Source organism: Garra rufa, chromosome 14, assembly GCF_049309525.1.
Source record: "Garra rufa chromosome 14, GarRuf1.0, whole genome shotgun sequence".
NCBI lineage: Eukaryota > Metazoa > Chordata > Actinopteri > Cypriniformes > Cyprinidae > Garra > Garra rufa.
The window spans coordinates 17,458,965-17,467,898 of NC_133374.1; the positions used below are offsets into that span (position 1 = coordinate 17,458,965).

The 8,934-nt window shown below is 35.0% G+C and overlaps 1 long non-coding RNA gene across 1 annotated transcript; it reads left to right on the plus strand.

Moving 5' to 3' along the window:
- The first annotated feature begins 1,377 nt into the window (after positions 1 to 1,377).
- On the plus strand, positions 1,378 to 5,026 carry LOC141285497 (uncharacterized). The gene is made up of 4 exons (XR_012338627.1): positions 1,378 to 2,141; positions 2,279 to 2,368; positions 3,314 to 3,412; positions 4,235 to 5,026. It is a non-coding gene; the product is annotated as an uncharacterized lncRNA (long non-coding RNA).
- Positions 5,027 to 8,934: the final 3,908 nt, after the last annotated feature.

An 8,934-nucleotide genomic window follows, 5' to 3' on the forward strand; every position in this document is an offset into this window, starting at 1 on the left:
CCATCTGAAAAACTCACTGAAAATCCGTCCTGGCCTTCCTATTTTCTAGCAGCATAACAAGCTAGGCTAGTCAAGTCCATCAGGGGGCAAGTATTGTAATGAGCTTTGTATTTTCATGTCACATTCTATCGTACCAACGAAACCCTGACATCGAAAACCATTACAGGACTTGATACGTCCCTCAAATCATTAACAGGAGGCCCTGGGTATCTGAAAACCTCCTTTCACTGCCAAACTCAGATTAAAACCACTCATACCCTGCACGGCCCCTGCGAGCCTGGGCTCTATGATTGATATGAAGCTGATGAAATTAATTTAATACTGCAGTCTTTAACCCAGCCTCCAAATTTTAATCAGGTAATCAGAACTCGGACTCATCTTTAATCCCATCTTCCATCTCCTTAAATGCAGCGGACTTTGTTTTGAGCCCCGTCTCCAGGGAGCAGGCGGAAGCGGCGCTGTGTATTTTGACAGTATTTGTCAGTGCGCTCAGTTAATATGTCAAGCCGTATCTCCCCCCCTAACTGAATGTGTATCGGTGGAATAAGGAGTGAGCCAAGACGAAATGAACCTCTAATGAAATGAGATCCCGGGGAAGCCGGAGCAGTGTGAAGTGCGGGCCTCAGATCAAAGAGAGCCACTGGTAATTAGAATACATGCTGAAGAGGAGGCCGGTGAGGAAAATCAGCATTTTGCTGGAAAATTACCTGTTGAGCTGTTAAATAAATTAGAACTGTCTGGGGAGTGTCGGCCTCGGCTTTACTAAGCCAGACATTGGGAGCCGCTCTCATCTCCCTGAGGCGATGCTCTATTCGCAAATATCTATTGCTCTCCGTGGATCTAATCTGAAGTTTTGTCATTTCTGCCTCGAGCTGAAGTTTTATACTTTTCTTCTTGAATCTTTTTAATAGGTGCAGTGCTTATTGTCAATTTTACATCTAGTCCTTGAATCTGATTGGCTAAATGACCTTCCAAGAGTGCTGATAAACAGTCCAGTTCAAACTCTGATTCATTCAGGAATTAAACAAGTCTCTTTTATAATGAGTGAGTTGTTGAATCATTAACTCAACTGTTTAGTTTGTTCCTGATTCATTCAGGAACGAAACAAGTCTCTATTATAATGAGTCATTGAATCATTAATTCAAACTGATTAATTTAGGAACTAAACTAGTCCCTGTTATACTGACATTGGAACATTAATTTAACTGATTAGTTCAAAGACGCTGATTCATTCAGGAATGGAACGAGTCTTTGTTATAATGATTGAGTCATTGAATCATTAAATCAACTGATTAGTTCAAAGATGCTGATTCATTCAGGAATTAAACAAGTCTGTTATTGTGTCATTGAATCATTAATTCAAGTGATTAGTTCACAGACACTGATTCATTCAGGAACAAAACAATTCTCTGTTATATCGAGTCACTGAATCATTAATTCAACTGATTAGTTCAAATATGCTGCTTCATTCAGGAATTAAATGAGTCTTTGTTATAATGAGTGAGTCATTGAATCATTAATTCAACTGATTAGTTCAAAGGTGTTGAATAATTAAGGAACGAAACAAGTCTCTGTTATAATGAGCAAGTCACTTAATTAAACTGATTACACTGTAAACCCCACTGTTGTCATTAATAAAGAAATTAAGTTAATATAACTTGACATTACTTAAAATGGCAAGTTTTGGCATCAAAACTTAAACAGGTGTGGTTAACTTACTCATTTGGCAACAAAAAACTTTTAAATTAATATTTTAAGTTCTCTGAACTCAACATTTTAATTAATTTGAAAGGTTCACCATGTCTTTGTTTAAAATGATTGGTCGCGCTTGAAATTCTGCTTTGACAACCGCGCTGATTGGTCGATATAAGTTATATGACATAAGGCGGTAATTTTTCTTGTCATGCTGAAATTTGCTGAAGCAGCAGCAGAACAGAGGCACTAGCAGAAACCATCTGACAGAAGAAAGACAAGTTAAATTAGTAAGTAGAGAAAATGCTTATATACATTTTTCTAAATTGATTTACACTTTATTCTAATGTTATTTTTCCGTTTTGCTTCAGTAGCAGCACAAGTATGCTGGCGGGAAAACAGGGGGAAGAGAGTCGTCGTGAAAGATTTTTTAGAGTGACGTTACACAGGTAGGTTAATGGTAAAATATAAGTCTAAATTTCGCTTGGTTGCCGTTTAATTTTTGTAGTTATAAACACGCCTGAGTTTCTAACTTTCTGTAAGAACATTTGAATTTCCCGCTTAACTTTCTGTTTTCCTCCCCCAGCTCAGCGGCACTTGCAGGCAGGCGGTCGTGAAGCAGCCAAGCAGGCAGAGACAGGGATGGAGTCGTGATGAAGGCCCATGGATTACGCTGGTAAGTTCATGTTTAACACGCCTGTACGTTTTGAAGTGCTCAATTTATTAATGTTTCTTTGATGTTGTGTTTTTAAAAGCGATAATGAGAACTTGTTCTGTTCTGTGTATGCGCTCAGAGACGGAGCAGAACACGGACATGTTAACGTTAAAGTTCGCTTTTACCTCAAGGTGCGCGCCTAAACGGTCAAATACACGGAAAAATATTTCAAAATGAGGCACTTGGTGATTATTCACCTAAACTCTTTGTCATTTATGTCTTAAATGATCATAAACAGTTGAGAATGAAAATACGTGAGGTAACGTTAACAGTATATTGCATCCGTGTGGCTCTAACTTTGAGTATAATTTACTCCCAGGCTCACTGAAATGTCCCTGTGTGTTATTTGTGAAATTATTAATTATACTTGATATACTTTTCATATACTTTTGGTGTAAAATTGGGTTGCCGATTGAAGACGTTGTCATTTTAGGAATATCTTTGACCAATATCTGTGACCAATCATGTTTACTAAAAATCGCAGACCTTTCCCCACTTAAAGGTTTTATGAGGAGAACAATGCGAGGCTAAAAATTAACGAAATTGTGACACATTTATAGAGATAGGAATATATTTTTAATTAATAATTCTGTTGATGTAATGTGTTCTTGGTGCATAATATTATATTTTTGTTTTTATAGATTTTATCAAATGTATTTAATCTTACCTGAATTTTTTTTTAAATCAAGTTACCATTAGCAGAGCTGTGTCTGTTTGCCATGTCCCTGTGAATGTACGTTTAAGGTAACAACGTTAACTTTAGGATTAGGATTGCATCTAAACTGTGCAGGGCTCAGTCCCTCCAAGAATTGAGTTTGACACCCCTGATTTAAATGCTGTTATACATTTCATTAAAAAAATGTAGTAAAAGTGGTTGGATTTAATAAAAATTTTATTACCCCACAGAAGTTGTTAGAGCCAGCTGAGGGCTGAACACTTTTGCTCCAAGGACTACACTACCTCTCTTGTTTGGAGATGTTTGGAGATTTCTTCAAGACATTTTTGGTAAGTATTCCATGTAGAAAATAATTTTAAAAAGACACACACACACACACACACACACACACACACACTCAATATATACATTTTAATCTAAAGGGTTATTTCACCCAAAAATGAGAATTTTGTCATTAATTACTCACACTCAAGTCATTCCACATCCGTAAAACTTCTGTTCCTCTTTGGAACACAAATTAAGATTTTTTTTTTTAAATAATATTCAAGAGGTTTCCATTCCTCCATAGAGGGACAAAAGGTAAGAAAGACATTAAAGTACACATTTACATGTGGCTCCAGTGGTTTAACCTCCATTTTATAAAACAATGTACATGCTTTGTTTGCACGAAACAAACTTTTAAAAATACAGATTTGCAATGCATGTTCACGAGAGCATTATAGTGCATGTTTTGTGTTCACGCAAGATCTGAAGTGTGAACTGGCCTCGAATAATATTATTTTGTAAATATAGTGGTAAATTAGAATTTTTGTACTAAACACACGTGCTGCTTCATAAAATTGAGTTTAAACCACTGAAGCCACATGGATTTTTTTAATGCCTTTCCTATCATTCTGGACCTTAAATATGTTACACTGGATCTCTGGAGAAACAGAAATCTCTTGGATTTCATTAAAAATATCTTCATTTCTGTTTGGAATATGAACGAAGGTGTTAGGGGTGTGGAACGACATGTGGGTGAGAATTTTAAATTTTGAGTGAACTGTTCCTTAAGGTTAAGTTGCAGTGTTTGAAATCTATATGAGCTTGCATGTATGTGAATTATTAATTAAATTATCTTTAATTTGATAATGTTTATTCATCTTCACTAGATGTCTGATGATCGCAGCTCGAATCATGACGTGCCAGTGGGGATTGTAATAGCTGAAGATGGGACTACTCTTCAGCCTCTCAACTCTGCATTTGCGCCTCTCATTTGGTATAGTAACTGAGGGAAAAGTGGTGATGGACAATCTACGTGACCTTCCTGGATCAATGTGCCTTCTGTTTGGACAAATTTATGTGCTACTGTTTTTGTGCTTGTCATCTGAGGAAAAAAAAAAATCAAAATCACCTTTACATTTGGTTGTTAATGTCTTGTAAAAATGTGATTTAAAAAAATAAGTTTACATTTAAAAACAGTGTACTGTTAAAAATTAGATTATTTTGTTGTTCACATCTTTTAAAAATGTGAGCTTACTGTTAAAAATGACCTGTTTTAAAAATGTGATAAAATGTGAGTTTACATTCAAAAATAAGAGTTTACTGTAAAAATTAGTTCCTGTCTTCTAAAAATGTGGCTTATGATGTTTGTGTCTTTTTAAAAATGTGGGCTTACTGTTAAAAATTAGCTATTTTGTTTATGTGTCTTTTAAAAATGTGAGCTTACAGTCAAAAATACTTTGTGTTAAAAATGAGTTAAGGTTTTCTAAAAAATGTGAGTTTATGATTTTTTTTTCGTGTCTTAAAAATGACTGAATGTGAGCTTATAGACAAAAATATGATTTTTACTGTTAAAAATGAGCTCATGATTTTGTTCATGTCTTTTAAAAATGTGAGCTTACTGTTACAAAATAGGTGCTTACCTTTATAAGCAATGTAATGTAAATGCAGAATAAGCCTAATAAAGTGGTTGATGTGGGAAAAAAACTTGTTTTAATAATTTATAAATTATTTAATACAAGTAAAGAATATATAAGATGAAAATTTCTGAAGTTTAGTCTATTAGCTGTTTTAAGTTATCTGTACTTAAACATATAAGTTAATTCAATGAAGAGACCACATTTGGTTAACTCAATTAATCGAGTTGTCGATTTCCCATTACTCAAACGAACTGAGGGAATCACTTTCCTCAAATCATTTGAGTAGTCTGAACTTATTCGGGTTTACAGTGTAGTTCAAAAATGCTAATTCATTGAGGAAAGAAATGAGTCTTTGTTATGAGTGAGTTATTGAATCATTAATTCACCTGATTCGTTCAAAAATGCTGATTTATTCAGGAGCAAAACAAGTCTGTTATAATGTGTGAGTCAATTGAATTATTAATTCAACTGATTAAAAGACATAGGAATAAAGCAAGTCTGTTGTAATGAGTGAGCCATTGAATTAATTTCAGCTGATTAGTTTAAAAACGATGATTCATTCACAAAACAAATCTAAGTCATTAAATCATTAATTTAACTGATTAATTCAAAGATGCTGATTCATTCAGGAACGAAATGAGTTCTGTTATAATGAGCGAGTCATTGAAAAATTTATTCAACTTATTCAAAGATGTTGATTCATTCAGGAACAAAATGAGTTTCTGTTACAACGAGTAAGTCATTCCATCATTCATTCAACTGATTCCTATAAACACACACTGATTCATTCAGAAATGAACCCTTAAATGAACAATTAATTCTGCTGTGGCTTTGTTGGTGGATCAAAAACAGATCAAGTAACTGGCAACATTTCTTAGTATTAATATTCAAACTAAATTTTTAAATTAAATACAATTTGATTAATTAAAAAGAAATCAACAAGATGCTTGTCTTTTGTCCTCGCTAAATTTATCTATGCAAATTAATTTTTCTAAAATGCCTGCTTGTAAAATGTTCAAGCAAGAAACGTTTTTTAATTAAAAAAATCAATGGACAAATTTGAGAAGCGACAATATGTTTGGCTGTTCATTGAAGCACCATCATCAGTTGTTTGTCCAGTGAATTCATGAATTCAATAAAAAAATCATGTTTGATTGAACATTTTGCAACCTGGACTTTTAGAAAAATAATTTATATAGACAAAATTCTAAGATTTAACTTCTTGTTTAATGAACTGTTGTATAAAAGTGGTATCGCAGTATTAATATTGTGTTTTTGTCATCTAACTGGGTGGATGAATTATTAACTAATTAATTGCTCACAAAGACATATATATATATATATATATATATATATATATATATATATATATATATATAAAGAATTTATAATGTATTAAAAGCTAAATAGTTATACATTTACAGTATACTCAAAATTCAAGTCTACATAATCCTGTGTTTTCCAAGTCTACGATGTTGCAGTATTGGTGGAAAATGGCCTGCAAGCGTGAATTGACTTGTGCTTGCCTCCTGGGCTCTGTGCTGTCTGCTGTAGTGGGCTGGGCGACACGGTAAATGTCACTGATCGTCAAGCGCTTGTGCAATGGCTGCCCTTGCCAGAGAAAGTGCCGAGGTGGCAGATCCCGGCCTTTGATTTAGACACTAAAGGCAGCAGAACAGCAAAAGCACTGAAGCATGAAGGTAAATTCTCATAATTCACTGCTGAAAGGTTAGCCAGTGGCTGCCTCCTTCTTGGTGCGGGTAACTAACAAATGTCACCTGATTGAAATAAGTACACCTGCCTATAGGGCTTTGGTGCTTTTACTTTGAAACTGATATTTATTTACAGCATTTTTTTGGTGGGGTGGATTAAATTTAGACTTAAGCCAGAGGGATGCTTACTGAGAGAGTTGAGCCCGAGTCCTTTATCTTTCTAGCGCACAAGTTAAGGGGTTTTGTCATTGGACACACTAAAGCTATGTTAATACAGTGCTTTGGCTATTACATATTGTTTTATTTATCACAGTTATTGGTTGGAGAGGTCTTATGATGCCATTTTTTTTATTCTGCTCTAAAGTGGGTAGTCAAACATTTTTTTATTATTATTTTATTATTGCGATCTTACATGAGTGACAGATTACTAGAAAGATGATTATAACAATGATGTGCACGGATAAATCAGTTATAATAAAAAATGTGACTTTAAAGAGCTGGTCATATGTTTTTTTAAAGTGTCCTAATGTTGTGTTGGAGTCCTCTACAACAGGTTTAAATGCACAGGTCAGAAAATATAATTTTCTCAGAATATGCATTTATACATAGTCATTTGTCAATGATTTCAAAACCGTCTGTCTGTAAACCCCTCCCTTCCATAAGCCTGCTCTGCTCTGATTGGTCAGCTGGTCAAGTCTGTTGTGATTGGTACAGAGAGGAGTGCTTAAGTGAGTGCTATCATCTATGTTGTAATGAAAATAAAATAATGAAGCAGCCCCAATAATGTCAAATTTAGCCCCTGAAATGCGAATTTACCAGGGGAACCCCAACAAAAAGCGTGTATTTTACACTCCGGAACACGATTGGGCTAGTTTTGAGTAGCAATTGGGTGGGTTTTGTTGTGAAAACCTGGCAACCCTGAGCATGCCCCTTTTTCATAAAACAATAATATAGTGCTCCAATCCGTTCTTAAAATAATGACATAAAAGTATTTTAACACTAATGCAAGTGAATTATGCCCTCAGCTAAAGTTTAGCTGCTAAACTGTAAACACTTAACAAAACAATAATGGTGGATAAGTTAGCTGAGTGCTAACGTGACTAACTGATGAAACAATACAGTTTGTAAATGATTTCAAAACAGTTCGTTTGAATCAGTTTTGAGCGTAATGTCTGTAAACCCCTCCCATCCTGCTCTGCTCTGATTGGTCAGCTGGTCAAGCCTGTTGTGATTGGTATAGAGAGGTGTACTTAAGCGAGTGCTATCATCTGTGTTGCCAAATTCGTGGTTGTTTTTGATGTCACGGGTTGAAGCAACCCTATTAATGTCATATTTAGCCCCTGAAATGCAAATTTACCTGGGGAACCCCAATAAAAGGTGTGTATTTTACACTCCGGAACGCGATTGGACTAGTTTTGAGTTGCAATTGGGTGGGTTTTGTTGTGAAAACCTGGCAACCTTGAGCATACACACTAACATAAAACAATAATATAGTACTCCAGTCCATTCCTAAAATAATAACATAAAAACACCTGAACACTTATGCATGCGAATTATTCCCACAGCTAAAGTTTAGCTGCTAAACTGTAAACACTTAACAAAACAATAATGGTTAATATGTTAGCCAAGTGCTATCATGACTAACTGATGAAACAATACAGTTTGTAAATGATTTCAAAACAGTTCGTTTGAATCAGTTTTGAGCATAATGTCTGTAAACCCCTCCCATCCTGCTCTGCTCTGATTGGTCAGCTGGTCAAGCCTGTCAAGCCTGTTGTGATTGGTATAGAGAGGAGTACTTAAGCGAGTGCTATCATCTGTGTTGCCAAATTCATGGTTGTTTTTGATGTCACGGGTTGAAGCAACCCTATTAATGTCATATTTAGCCCCTGAAATGCGAATTTTCCTGGGGAACCCCAACAAAAAGCGTGTATTTTACACTCCGGAACGCGATTGGACTAGTTTTGAGTTGCAATTGGGTGGGTTTTGTTGTGAAAACCTGGCAACCTTGAGCATACACATTAACATAAAACAATAATATTGTACTCCAGTCCATTCCTAAAATAATAAGATAAAAACATCTGAACACTTATGCAAGCGAATTATTCCCACAGCTAAAGTTTAGCTGCTAAACTGTAAACACTTAACAAAACAATAATGGTGAATATGTTAGCCAAGTGCTATCATGACTAACTAATGAAACAATACAGTTTGTAAGCCAAAATATGTCTAAGTTAC